Below are 15,820 nucleotides of genomic sequence, written 5' to 3'. Positions count from 1 at the left end.
CTAAACAAGCCAAGCTCCTTGAGTCTCCTTTCACAAGACAGGTTTTCCATTCCTCGGCTCATCCTCGTAGCCCTTCTCTGTACCTGTTCCAGTTTGAATTCATCCTTCTTAAACATGGGGGACCAGAACTGCACACAGTATTCCAGGTGAGGTCTCACCAGTGCCTTGTAAAACTTCCTTATCTCTACTGGAAATACCTCGCCTGATGCATCCCAAGACCGTATTAGCTTTTTTCACGGCCATATCCCTTTTGTGCATCACTGTACACTGAAAGAGAAGCTCCTTCTTCACACCTGCAGTGACCAGTATACTACAGAAAGCATCAAAGGAAAAATAAATCACCATCTACTGCTCATAATACTTCTGTGCTATTTATAGTATCTCCTGTTTTACCATAAAAATGCCACACAAAATGGTACAGTCAAATATCATGGTGTGGTTAAGCAATTTTTTGTAATAGCTCTCACTATACTATAGCATGCTTAACTGCAAATACTGTTATTTTTAATCATAAAAAGTCCCCTTTTGACTCTTTGACCTCCTAGTGCTGCAAGCAGTACAGGCTAATTTACCAGCCATGCATTTTATCACATAACTCTTTTTTTTTCAATCTTGTATTATGAAAAGTCACAAAAAGGAAGGATTGGTTAAATTTTACCAAGTCCTTCGTAGAGTTCAACAAATAATTGGAGCCCAAACCAAATAAATATATATATATATATATGTATCTAACTGACACTGATTTTTTTCCTGCCAAACAAAAACAAAATAAAAAAAAACTTAGTTTGAACTAAACATTTCAAACATAATTTTGAAAAGTCTTTTCAAAATGAAACAATTAATTTCAAAGTGAAATGCTGAAATTAAGTGTTGATTCAAAACAACATTTCAAAAAGAAACAGTTCATTTTTAAAGGAAAAGTTGAAACTGTTAATTTTGAAAATATCAAGATCAACTGTTTCAATTTTTAAAAAAACTCTGCATTTTATATACGGCCAAAACTATTCACCAAATTCATGAATAATTTCAGGCATCCAAAACAACATTTTTCAGAAAATTTGACTAAAAATTTTTATCCAGCTCTAGTCTGTACTATGTAAATTTAATCCCTTCTAACTCTTCTCTTTTCCAGGTGAAATAATCTTAATTTTTCCAATCTCTAGTTATGTAAATGCTACCATAGGGTCTGATACAGTTCCCATTAATGCCAATAGGGGTTGCCATTGAATTCAATGAGAGCTGGATTGGGCTGGGACTTCTAACATCTTTGATGTCCTTTGTGGGACTTTTTGAATCTTAGCTTTATAATTCTTATGAGGGGACCAAAATTAAAACACATTACTGGAAAAGAGAGAAGGTGTTTGCCTTAAAACAAATCTCATTTATACAATATTCACCATTATTTTACATCCTCTTTTAGTGGCCTCAGGTTTCCTATTTATCCTTTTTAATAGCTGTTATGCACTGGACAGATACCTTCTTCTGTCTCATGGGTGATATATTATCTAAAAACAAAAGAAAACAGACAGCATATCATTCTAGCTATGATATTGTCAGCTTTCACAAACTCAGTTGGGTTCTGCCTGACAGATACTTAGGTTGACCTAACGATATCACACAGGGAGCAACATTTTTCACAGCCCTGAGCTATGAAGCTAGGTCAATCTAATTCTGCGGTGTAGACCAGGCCTAAGACCCACTGTAGACCCAGCTAGGTCGACAGGAATTCCTTTGTCAACCTAGACATCACCACTTGAAGCACCACTGCATTAACTATATCTATGGAAAAACCTTGTCATCAATGTAGGAAACACTGATGCTACGGCATTACAGCAGCACAGCTACCCCCCTACCCAGGCTGCTCCCTCCCCCCCTCCAGTAGGCGGCCCCCCGGGTACTGGCTGCTGGGCCGCGCTGCCCTGAATACAAGGGCTGCTGTAAGTGACTCTGGCCCCTAGGCCGCGCTGCTGTGAATACAAGGGCCGCTGTGATTGACTCTGGCCCCTAGGGAGCGCTTCCCTGAATACAAGAGCAGCTGTAAGTGACTCTGGCCCCTAGGCCGCGCTGCTGTGAATTCAAGGGCCGCTGTGATTGACTCTGGCCACTAGGGAGCGCTTCCCTGAATACAAGAGCTGCTGTAAGTGACTCTGGCCCCTAGGCCGCGCTGCTGTGAATACAAGGGCCGCTGTGATTGACTCTGGCCACTAGGCTGCACTGCCCTGAATGCAAGGGCCGCTGTAATTCATTCTGGCCATTGGGCCGCACTGCTCTGACCCCAAGGGCCGCCATATTGTCTTCAGCCTCTAGGCCATGCCACTTTCAGCCTAAAGACTGTCAGGTAGACTGTAACGGTAACACAACCCCACCACACCCCAAAGGAGGATGGGGTGTGCATACCACGGGAAAGACGCCAAAGCACTATTTATCTGAGTGAAGATGTTAGCACTGCTGTTCTGGCCATTTTTCAGTTTGCGTAATTACTGGACATAGTTCCAACCTAAAACTTCCCTGACATTCCAGTTTGATTCTGTAGTTCCTGTTCTAAAGCATTGTGTAGTGTTTCTGAGCACCACTAGATAGCTCCTTTGTTTCCAGTGAGAGATTACTATGCTTTCTTTAATAACATGGCTTCTGTATATACTGGGCAGTTTATAAAGCATTTGGGCATAAAAGTTGCTGTATATGCATAATATACTCAAGTATTAGACAATTTGAGTGTTTTACTATTGAGATTTCTTTTATATTTTTTTTAATCCCAGGGCATTTAAGAGTCCCTTCTCAGGGACTTCACTTCTTTTGAGTAATCTAAATCACATTGTGTTCCATTAATGTGCAGTGACTGCAAGTCTCAGTCTTGAGCTGTGTTGTTATTCAGCGTATATATGATACATCTCTGAGACATTAATTACAGTCACAATTGCCTTTTAATTTACAAATATGATTCACAGCTCTACTTGTCATTTATTTCTGATTCAAGAGCATCATTATCCTTTACTTCTGTTTCTTTCAATTATATCTATTGCTGAAAGGAAACGATTTTTGTGGAGGTCAAGCTACCTCCTCTGCCCCTTTGTTATTTGGGCGTTCCCTTTATCATGAAGTGTTATTTGAGAACCATGTGTTTATTATTAAGGTTAGAGATTAAGGTCTGACAGGAACACTCTCACTACAGTGAATTACACCAATGTAAAAATGAAGTAACCCAGTGAAGAGTCAGTTCTCTGGTCTTCATACTTCATTTATCTCCACGGTATCTGAGCATTTTTAAGAGATTTAACATAATTTAAAATTGTAATCTCACATTTTAAAATGTATGGTAAAACAAATGTGTTCTGGTTTCTGTTATTTCTGGAGGGTTGCTCATTTGCTTTGGGTTTGGCTGTGTGTGCAGAATAAATAAAGTTAATCAGTTTTCTCCCAAATATAAATTCCGTTTTAGATGTTTGAAGCTTCAGCATATGCAACAAGAAAACATTTTTCCTCGGAAGATATCTCATCACCAATACAAAATCTTGCCTGACTGACTTAATGTGACAAGGCAGTTTATGATAGTCCATAATTGTTTACATCTTACATATCTCACTAAGATATCAAGGAAGTGTATTAAATGTATGTTTTACTTTTGCAAGTTATATATTCTCAGAAATAGAACACAAATCATCAAACCCACAGAGATCTTTTCAGGACTTCAGAAGCGTCATAAAAACCAAGGTCAGTAAGTATTATGCAGACTTGATGTTTACTAGGTCTTTTGTCTCATTTAGGGGTGTAAATAATGCCAGCTTGATGGATATATTGGGTAGCTATGTGATGGAGACTATTTCCAACTAGAGAATGAGCAGACACCATCACACTTTTAAACCAACTAGGTAAACTTTATTACACTTCAGAAGCTACTTTCCAGCAGTATTAGGAGTTAGGAATTCCAAAGCAGCCTAGAAACAGCACTTTGTGTGTTCATCTGAAGGTTGATATCCAGAACTCTCTTCTAGATAATGGCATTAAGTGTCTGTTTCATTAAAGTACATATGTCTGCCCTTTAGCCAAAATCCTCTTCCCAGCAGCCAGTCTGGGTAACTCAGCTGGGCAGAGGGAATAATCCTCCCCCAGGCTACAAAGCAGCAGCAAATACTCATATTCAATGGCAGGAGTATCCTCTATAACCCTAGTGGCCTTCCTCCTTGTGGGGGAGCACTGGATAGAACATTCTGGTAGAATCACTGAACCTGCTTCCACTATTCAACCAGGCTGTTCCTGTGCAATAGTGTAGTTATCCAAGAGTGTTGCAACAATATCTCTTTCACTCACCTTAGTCATGTCCAGTGAGAGGACTGAAATACTCAACACTGCCTCTAAGGCTCCTCTGTGCCCTTGATTTCTCCAGAACCCACACTACTCTATTGGTGTAGACAAGGCCAGGGCCATCTCCCCACGGCCTTCTCCCCACCACTCCTTTACCCTCACAGAGTGCCCTGTGCCTCTGGGAGGCAGGGAGTAGCTTTGGTGCTCATAAAAGCACACACGTTCCCCTTGTCCCTGGTTTCTTCACATGGAGTTCAAAGTGATAGCAGCTCCTTGCATCCTCCTCTCCACTTCTGTGTACATGCATAAGGAACAAAACACAGTCTGGGTGAAGGGATTTCAGGACTTGGCCAGGAGGTTTCCTTTCTTTTTGTATTGGGCTCAGGGACTTCATTAGAAATGTCTGGGCAAAAATTCATATTCTGTAGAGATCATTGTAGGAAGGACAATATCTGAATTTAGTCCATTCTCCCATTTGTATATGTATTGTCTCATTCTCCCTCCCACCTCTAAGAATATAATGGTTAACATTGCATAATGGATTTCTTCTCTGAAAGCTACTTTGCACTGGGGAATTGTGGGAAGCTAAATAGAAGTTTTATAAATGTTTAAAATGTGTATTTACCATGTCCTTGTGGCTTTAGTTATAAGAAACAATGGAAAGGAATTAATTAAAATGTGTAGATTTCTTGTTCCCTGCTTTGTGCCATTTCTTCAGTTCGCCTCTGTGATTCTGAGCAGTGAGGGATATTTAGCAGGTTTCTAAGGCTAATTTCATATTTGTTTTCATTTCAGTTTGTTTTCCCTTGCTGTTTTTCAATTTACATTTAATAATGTTGTTAAGCCCTTATGACACTTTCTGATCATTCAAGATGATGACTCCTTATTACTCATACATGGAATAGAGAGCCTCCCATTTTAAATTTTCCTCTGGCAACCAACTTTGCCTTATGAATTGTTTGTTTTCTTTTTCCTGACATAATCCTAGTGACATGTTCTTCATAGAGAACTGTATGTGGAGTTCTTTTTCACAAGTCTTTTACAATCTCAAATGACATTCCTAATGCCACAAGTGCAATTGACAAAAGCCCCCACCCTTGCTGATAAAAAAAGTATTCCCCAGTAGTTGGGAAAGTTTTGATGTCGCAGACTATAACACACATTCATGATGCTACAAGCTCGCAGTGCAGATTTCTAAAATCTTCACAGGGCAGCATTAGGGTTCACTCATCCATTTTCAGTTTTAGTCATCTGTGCCAACAAAGCAAATGGAGAATAAACTATATGGGAGGTGTCTTGTGACACAGGGCTCTGCTGTTTTATATAGTTGTGCTTATAGACTGCTTATTTTTGTTGTTATTTATTAAAGAGCAAGAATAATGTAAACCCTGTCACTTCAAACTTCCCTCTCCCTACCCGAAAACCCCAGAGCAAAACACAATGAAACCAGAACCTCTTCCTGGACAAAAAAATCAGACAGACCATGTGTCATTCCTGCTCCTCAAAGGTAGCACACAAGCAGTACCCTCATCTCAGAGAGATAGGAGATGAAATTGAGTCAGGGGAAAGTGCCTCAACATAAAAGAAAAAAAAATGCAAGCCATAAAATTTCATTTTAAGCCATGAGCCAAGATGGTGTTGTGAGAATCGTCAATGAGGAGTGGACAAGATTAGGTTGAGAAAACATAAGCCTTGACCGACCTCCCTCCCCAGTTAGACATAAACCAGCACCGTGTACCTCACCTCCTTCCCAAGAAAGACTGATAGATAAATAGAGAAAAGATGGAAATTCATACCCAAAAGACAGATCATAAAATTGTGCTATCCAACTGCAACCCTTAGACCAAGTGACAGACACTCTAGTGAACTCCCACTTATTAGAACAATGATGCATGCCATCACTCTGATAAACCCTTGCACCATGGAGGCAAGAAAGGTAAACCATTGCATGGGAATGCTTACCCAGAACTCAAGATCTGTAAGGGGCCTCAAACTCCTCTATCCCTTCCATCTGGTGAGGCGCATGAGCAGGAAGATGTTGAACAGACACCTGGCTCCCCATCTCCAGAAATTAAATCAACAGTCTACACTGTCACCATCTCCCCTATCAATGGGGGAGGTTACTAATCCTGCATGATTGTAGAAGGGCAGATGGGGAGCAAGGAGTCTCTAACTCCTTGTGGCATTATATAGACACCAACAGAATTGCAGTCTGCTTCCCTGAATGCAAGAGCTGTGCAGGGCTAGTGCCTCTAATGCTAGGCGCCCCCATTCTGAAGTCTGAGAATCAGAGGGTACCATAGACAGGGGGAACACGAAATAATAGTGACATGATTAGCTTCAGCGTAATAAGCAGCTTTCACAGAACACCAGCTGCCTAGCTACTGCCAAGGGTTTTGTGGGGATCATGTCAGAGGTAGGTTTTAAGGAGAGAATTGAAGAGGATTTTTATGGATATCTTCTCAAATACCTAACAGGTGGCATGGCGAAAAGCACAAAACAGTGTCTCTTGCAGTCCAGCTTCATATCACTTCCAGCATGGGACCGTGCCTACAAAAGACCATGCAGCCCTCAAATTTAATAGTCTCTGAAACAAGGACCTTGTCTTTTACTTGTTTTGTATACTATTATTCATGTTTATGGCACTGTATAAATTATAACTACTGTATACATAGACACACATTTAGGCTGAAGATGCCATAGATTATTCACTCTCACATATACTTCTCTACAAAGTTCCCACAAACTCTTAGGCCATACATTCCAGCCAGGATGGAGAGCCCAGCTGAGGTAACAAAACATTGAGTAGTGCAACTGAATTAGTAACTACAATCATTCCTCACCAATAGGACCCAGAATGTACTGATCGGTCATTGCTCCTCTTAACCAAAAGCCTGCAGAATAGCACAGGGCTGCATGCACATAACACCTCAGCAAGCTGGGCTGCTGTAACTTCCCAGCTGGGCTGCTGTAACGCTCCCAACTTCCGCACCCTATATTAAACTCCTAATCTGATCCTGTTGCTATTTCAAACCTGAAAATGTTGTCTAATTCCTAAAATCACATTTATTTCTCACAGGGTTTAAATGAAAAATTCATAAAACTATATTCCCCCAACATGTAGGTCAAAGTTACATTCACAGATTCGCACATTTTATGATGGCAAAGTCACACAAACATTTTCTACATATGTAAACACATGGAACATGTGAAGAAATTTACTGAAGCATAAATGTGTGTGTAAATTATTGTCTGTGCACATTTTGTTATACCCAACTGCATAACAATGCCACAATTTTAAATGTGCAAATATTTTGTGTGTTCAATGTATGTCCAAGTTTGTATGTTCACATTCTAATGTTACTTGGGGAATTTTAGTAACAAATGTATAATACTTTTAAAAGGAGATAACTACTGCTCCGCGTCGCCAGAACTGTGACCTGTTACCACTGATCTTAATAACAACCACCTCAGCCAATTGCTGATATGAACTTCCTTGAACTTTACAATAGCACTTTTTTTTTCTTTGCTATAAATGTTTTATTTTACCTGATACAGTAATGAAATTGTCAAGATAATGAACTGAGCAATAATTTCACACAAATGGCTAACTTTAATTAAAATCACAGTGTTGACTGCTGGCAAATGTGGGTAACACAGACCACTGATCAGATTACTGAGCACTGATAATTGAAGTATGGCTGGAGACTCAGAGGTCTGTGAACAATATTCTCAGAAATTAAACCACCTTACTCAGTGATATAATGCTCAGTGTCAGTACTCTAGCCTCAGCACATCATTAGCCAATACACCTACACTTCTTCAGTCAGCTGTTAAATCTGCAAGGACAAATATTACCTGCTATACCCGCTCTAGTGTAACCGTTGGAATTAATCAGGCAATTGTGAAGGTGAAGAGTGTCAAAGTTCTAAGAATCGGGTTTCCAAAAGCAATGAGTATGAAAGAATGTTTGTTCTGCTTGCTTAGTTTGGTAGTGAGGAATAGGAAACCCCTTCTCTGATGTGAAGCCATTATCTTGATATGACTAAGGGCTTGTCTGCACTTAGAAGGCTGCAGAAGCTGTTGTAGCTTTTCGATGAAGACTCATAGACTTTAAGGTAAGAAGGGACCATTATGATCCTCTAGTCTGATGTCCTGCACATTGCAAGCCACAGAACCTCACTCCCTCCTGCCCCCCACCTGTAATAGACCCCCTAACATCTGGCTGACTTACTGAAGTCCTCAAATCATGATTTAAAGACCAAAGAGAATCCAGCATTTACAGTAGTTTAAACCTGCAAGTGACCCATGCCCCATGCTGCAAAGGAAGGTGAAAACCCCCCAGGGTCTCTGCCAATCTGACCCAGGGGGAAATTCCTTCCTGACCCCAAATATGGCAATCAATTAGATGCTACCTACCCCAGTGGGAAGGCTTCTCCCATCACCACAGGTAATCCACCTCCCTGAGAGGCAGTAGCTATGTTGACAGGAGAAGCCCTTCCGGTGACATAGCGCTGCTGTCTACACCAGGAGTTATATCAACCTAACTGCTTTGCTTATGAGTGTGGATTTTCCATACCCCTGAGCGATGTCGTTATACCGACATATGTTGTTATATAGATCATGCCTAAGATGGCAACAGCTAGCACATGTGAACCATAGAGGACTGTACCATATGAACAATCTATTAAGCTGGTATATTGATTAGTAATTTCATGGCTTGTGATATTCTGTTCTCATTATAATTTCTGTCATAGAAACTAGGTTATAAACGCCTCCTATTTTGTGAAAGACAGGGTACAGCATTTCTTTGAATGTTCAAGGTTCTGTAATTAGGATGTCCACTGATTCTTGCTCTCTACTTTTATTGTTTTGGCAGTCTGAGAGAGAACTGCAATGGACAAATAATAAATCTAGCCTAAAACCAAAGAGAAGAAGATGATATTGCATGAAAACCTGAGGTTCTGGCAGAGTCTAGGACTACTTCATCATAAGAGGGCATTTGTGACCATTGTGGAAATGGTGTGCAATTGCAATGATTTATAATACTCAACCCTGCTCCTAGCTTCTCAGATTCCATCTGCCACCAGAATCTCTTTATTTTGTCTACTGCTGGCAAAATGATTGTGGCCTTTCCTTCCAGGTACAATTCTGTCATGCCTGCGTTTGTTACCTTGTGGCTTGGTTATTACAATGTGCTGTTTCTTAGCTTTCTCCACACAGCGATACTGCAGCCCTAAGTTCAGAGGGCCTGGAGCCAGCCAGTGCAGCCCATACAGGATCATTTTGGCATTAGAATGAGTGTGTTCAGACAAAGCAGGAGATGTATTGAATCAGCCCTTTGGCTGGACAGCCTCTGATGTGTAAGCTGCCCTCCCTGGGAGAATCAATCCTTCAGAGCAGCTGCCCCAATGACTCAGGATAGGGTGAGGGATACAACATGCACTCCCCTGTGCCTGTGAGAGGTAATACTGCCCAGTGTGAAGTCCTATTTATCCACAGAACAAGTGAAGAAATAGTACAAAAGCTTCCCTACATGGCTCTACAAATGTCCATCACTATGTCTTCATGAACATTCAAACCTTGATCCCAACAAGTCCTTTTGTGCCTTAAACAATGGGGAGTCCTTGTGGCACCTTAGAGACTAACAAATTTATTTGGGCATAAGCTTTTGTGTGCTAGAACCCACCTCATCGGATGCATGGAGTGGAAATACAGGAGAAGGTATAAATACATGAAAGGATGTGGGGTTGCTTTACCAAGTTTGAGGTCAGTCTAACGAGATAAATCAATTAACAGCAGGATACCAAGGGAGAAAAATAACTTTTGAAGTAGTAAGAGAGTGGCCTATTACAGACAGTTGACAAGAGGGTGTGAATAACAGTAGGGAGAAATTAGTACAGGGGAAATTAAGTTTCGGTTTTGTAATGACCCAACCACTCTCAGTCCCTAGTCAGGCCTAATCTGATGATATGTTTTTTGCTGATACAGACTAACACGGCTACCACTGAATTTTGTGCCTTAAATTCCTTCACAAAAGTGAGTGGAAACTACCTGTGCTTACCGCTAAGGTCAAACATTATGCACAATCCGCCACACTCTGTGGAAGTAAGTCTCAAGTCCCTTTGCATGCTCTCTCCTTTACCCTCGAGAGCACAAGGTAGAAAAGTAAAAACGGAGAATGAGCATGTCTGAGGAGACCTAGATTTAAGTATGATACTTGCCATGCTAATGAGGTGCTCAGCTACCTGGTCTCTCTGCTTACACGACCAACAAGGCTGATTTTTGTGATGTGAACATTCATCCCTGGGAACTGCTATGAGACCAATAAGCCGCTCTCATAGAGTAACAATTTTAGTCACAATCAATCAGGATGGAGTTGAACCAGCAATCCTAGAGATAAAAATATGTATATTGTGAGTCCATTACGAATCCCTAAACTTCCCAACCCCTCTTTATCTTGTGTTTCTAAAAATTATAGTCCCAATAAAGTAAAGAACATATTTAAATCCTACTGACCTTAATGAGACTTAAGGATGTGTTTCAAGTTAAGTGCATGATTAAGTGCTTTGCTAAATCAAGGCCTATATTATTTTCAAGAGAAGCAGCTTCAACAACAGCTAAAGCTAGCATATCTATTGTTAAATAGTTAATGAAGACTTTATTCAAAGCATTCCTCATCACTTTAATAAACTGGTCTACTGTAGTTGCATTTCAGTTAATGCATTGCTTAGACTCTAGGATACCAACAATATATTTCACGCACAGTATGAGGCCAGAGTTTTCAAGATGGTGGCACACTTGAAGGCTAGCACCTTGAAATATCTCTAATAGACTATGTGCTACTTTTGAATCTGCTCTAGGGTATTTAGTGTTTACAAGTTATACACTAGGAAGCTGTCCATTAAAATAAATATAAATAGTAAGAAGAATAATATATATTACTTACACAGCTCTTCATATCTTCAGAGGGCTAAGTTTTACAAAAGGGAGTTGTCTCTTTGAAACTAAAATATGCCACTAACAGTTTGCATGATGGCCTCATTTCAACAATGCTATCACTTTTTAAAAAATGTTAAAAATGCAACCAATTTTTTTTCTAACAACACAGAAAAAGCAAATAAATTAAGTGTGAGAGGTGAAAGACCCCCCTATGCCAAGGGGCAGGATGGGTCACAGAGCCAGGTGCTATTCTACTCTACAAACACAGGTTGAAGAGGACATGTCCGCCCCTCCAGTAAAGTCAGACAACCTCTGTAAGTATTCATATGAGTGGTAGAGATCTGGCTTTTTCCTTCGGCTTGGAGCAGAGTACTACTGGTAGGTGAGTGCTTATGCCGGGGTTCAGGGTTAAAACATTATATATATTGCTTTATGTCAAGTGCTTAGAAAAATGTCTTGAGAGCATTTTCACTAGTCTGCCCAAATGTTTCTCTTCCCTTATACATAATGAAACTTTGATCTTTAAGTTAAATGATACCCAGTAGCCATTAAATTGATTTTTTTTTATTTTGGTTGATAATGAATGTCTAGTAAGTAAAACTTTTCAACAGTTTCACAAAGCAGAAAACAATGATAATGTTTAGCCCTCTGCTGATTCTCTCTCCCAGCCTAGCCCAAGAGACCCTGAGAGTGGAGATGATATTGGATTTCATTACCTTTTTTTTCCCCTCTAACATTAATACTGTTTCCATTTAACTACATTGGGTGGCTATAGATCCTCTTGAATTTGGAAAAAAAGAAATGTGCATGAGATCAGCAACAGTTCCTGATAAGCTTAGGATATCAGCAGACTTAACTGACCTCTCAGACTTTGCTAGGGAAGGGAAGGCACAGACACAAATAAAATTGATAATCTATGCTTTACAACCAAGTCAGTCCAATTAAATCAATGGAACTACTCTCTGCCTTCAGATTTGCTCCTGCTAACAAATGCTTGCAGTGTTTTCTCATGCTGCACACACCACACTTCTAGAAATGCCAGCTTTTCAGTTAAATATGGCGAATTATTTTCTAGCCTGGGTAGGTCTTAGAATATCAGACCACAAAAATGCATAATTTTGATTGACATTTTGCCTCCCCCTCCCCCTCAGTCTGACCTGATGTTGGTAATTCAATACTGTTAGCTTTCAAATGGCAGGGAGTGTAACTAACTGGCTGTTGAAATCATGCTGGAATAGAAGGGGACTGGAAGCAAGGAAGCACAACTGTGAATGGTTTTAAAATGTGTGTCATCTAATTTAGTCTAAAATATTTTCTATTTATTTTGTGTACTGAATGCTAACTATTTGGCTGGCTGGCCAAATGAAGGGAACTGTGCTTTATGACTGGGAGGGGGAGATGAAAACTTCTGCAAAAGGGTCAGCCTGGTCCCTGACTCATCCCCTGAGAATGAGGGGTTTAAAAGGGGCAGCCCAGTGCCTTAAGCTGCCACTGATTCAGAATCAGGGCAGCAACGCAGCTAGGTGTGGGATCAGAAGCAATTCAGGCAATCGGGCATTGGCATTCGGACATATACCGAATGTATGTAAGACCTCAGGCGGTAAATCAGCATTAATTTGTTGTAATCTCATTACAGATGTTGGATGACCGGCCATGCAGATGGTGGTGTGGATCCATGGGCACACTATTGTCTTTTGGGCGCATAGGCACGTGTCTAAGTTGCCCAAGGGTTCACAGCTGGGCTTCAGTAATGAAGTAATACTCATTTGGCATGCAAAGAGGGGCATGTTATGTGATCAACTAATCCCACTGCTGTATGCTGTGCGGGCCCGTCAACAGCCACCAGATATAACTGTGGTGCACCTCGGGGAAAACAATTTGGAAATACATAAAGGGGTGGAACTAATGCTTAACCTAGGAGGGACTTGATGCTGATCCTTGAAATTTTTCCAGGAGTTAACATTGTATGGTCAGACATGCTTCAGCTCAGAGTCTGGTGGGAAGTCATGAGGCCCCCCAGGGTGGACAAGATGAAGAGGTATGTGAACAGGGAGGTGGCTACATTCTTTGGGACCATAGGAGGGGCAGTAATTTTCACATCCTGGCATAGTATATGGGGCACCAGAGTTGTTTCAGGAACATGGGGTTCTCCTGTCAGATTTAGGTGCTGTCATGTTTTGACTGATATAAAAGATGGCATTAGGAGATGTCAGGGAATCTGACTGGGGGTGGGAAGAAGGCAGCCAAGCTAATGGCTGATGCCTCCTTGTGGCAGATGTCCACTGCAGGTACTCCATCCAGAAGGTATATAGTGACCAGTTATATGGCTTGGAAAAGGACTTAAAAAGAGGTGTTCGTTAAAGGAACAAACAGGGGGTGGGTTTGGGACCTCCTAAGATTGGTACGGAAGGGAGCCAACCCACAGTTATTATAGCCCACTTTTAAGCCTCCTACAAGAAGGGTGCGGTGGATGGTAATGGATTTGCTGGAGGGCCCTCGATGGAAAAAGAAGGGGAGCAGGTGGAAGCCCCCTGGGTAATTACGGAATAAACAGGGGTTACCTGCACTGTACACGTTTATCTGCCAGGTAGTCCCAGACATCAAATAATAAAGTTGCGGTCTGTTTAAATGCATGCCAGATGTCTCCTGTCCTCCTAGCCAAACAATTAAATAACTGTTTTCCTCCTGATTCAAGCATGTTTTTAAAATATTATAAAATTTAAAATAAGATTATGTCTGTTGAAGTATATATTATATAGGTATTAAATTGTAATATATATTTAATTTGTTAGTTATTAAAAGCATAGTTTATATCAGGGATGGCCAAATTGTGGCTCACGAGCCATGTATGGCTCTTTTACAGCTAAAGTATGGCTCATGGAGTCCCCCACACACCCCCATTCTCCACCTACCAGACTGGGCGGGGGGGCTTGGGGCTTCTGCCCTACAGCGGGATGCTGGGGCTAGGGGCTTCTGCCCAGCAGAGAGGGGCGTCTAGGGACTTCAACCCCACAGGAGATGACTGCCAGGGCTCAGGGCTTAAGCCCCAGGAGAGATGCCTGCTGGGGCTTGGGGTTTCAGCCCCATTCTTGCTAAGTCCAGAGCCCTGGTAGGTGCCTCCCACAGGGCTGAAGCCCTTAGCTCCACTATCCTGACCCAGTGCAGAATCCCTGCAGCGTGGCAAGTGCACCCAGCCCTCAAACTTCTGAAGATTATTGCATGTGGCTTGCAGGGTCAGTAAGTTTGGCCACCCTGGTTTATATAGTGTAAGTAAAGCTTTTGTAAGAGAATAAGGTTTGCTTGTTTTATCATATGCAACATATACAACAGCAATATTGGCCCAATTTACACAGAGTCAAAGTCTCTGACAGACATAACCCTTGATCATTTAACGAAATGGCAAACACAAGACAGCTCTTGTTCTTTTTTTCGTGGGGGGTGGGGGGGTGGGAAGTCAGTATGAATTTATGTGTAACAGTATTCAATCCATCATGTTTTACCTGCCAGAACTTTCAAATGAAAGCAAAGGAAGAAAGAAAATCACTCAGTGTTTCTAGAGTTTTGTCTGGTTTCAAAAGTGTATAAAGAAATGAATGGGAATATGGGGAAGGCAAGTCTTGAGAGTTTAAAGCCTTTATACAAATGCAATTATTTTATCAATTACATTTAACACTACATAACATCTAAAAACATTCCCCCAGGCCCTCAATTCACTTTGATGTCTTCTCTGTCAGCAAATTCTGAAACCAGTCAGAGTCTGTTGTCATTTTCAAAGCAGGTTAAAGCAACATCACCCTAGAAAAATGCAAAATTTTCAACCAAAGTTTAACCTTATCATTCCAAAGGCAGATCAAAGGCAAAACCATCACTCTGAAGTAGTCTTTTCTTATCTCAGATCAACAAGGGTCTTTCAGCTGATCATCTTGATTTGTGCTTCTGTCAGATCCCACCACTGAAGATGAATGCAGTTTGTTCTGCTTTTTGGACCTTTTGATCTTGATTTCTTATAGGTATTAAAATGCTTTCCACATTTAATACAAAAATTAAAGTATTGGCAGATGTAAAAAATGCTTAAGATTTTTTTAAAGCCATTAGACAACCTTTTGAGGCGGAACCAATCTCACCGGACATACATTTACCATACATTTGTAGAGTTTGTTCCTATATTCTGAGCTATTACAAATTAGTTTTCCAATTTGTTTCCAGTTTTACAAAGTTTGTGCTTTGTAATAATTTCATCATATATTTGTTAATTGGATTGATCAAAGGCTGGGTCTTTGGAAAAATGAGAATGTCATTTGAATCCAAACTAACAAGTATTTGTTTTTCATTAGTACTAGTAATTACACAAGAGATCCATTTTGAGATGCTACAGGGAAGATGAGAGAGAAGTGCTAGATATTAATATTATTATGAAATGTATGAATTGAAACATACATGAAGGTTAATGTATAATTGCAGCCAGCTTCCACTGCTTTGACAACCAGCCCCAGTCACTAGTAAGGGGCTAAATGGTTGCAGAATCAGAATCTCAGCTATCAGATCCACACTGTACAGTGTGTATTTTGGCAGGCCC

The sequence above is a fragment of the Natator depressus genome, chromosome 1 (genome assembly GCF_965152275.1).
Source record: "Natator depressus isolate rNatDep1 chromosome 1, rNatDep2.hap1, whole genome shotgun sequence".
NCBI classification, from domain to species: Eukaryota; Metazoa; Chordata; order Testudines; family Cheloniidae; genus Natator; species Natator depressus.
The sequence above is the reverse complement of the archived record's forward strand: the minus strand, read 5'-3'. Positions refer to the sequence as shown.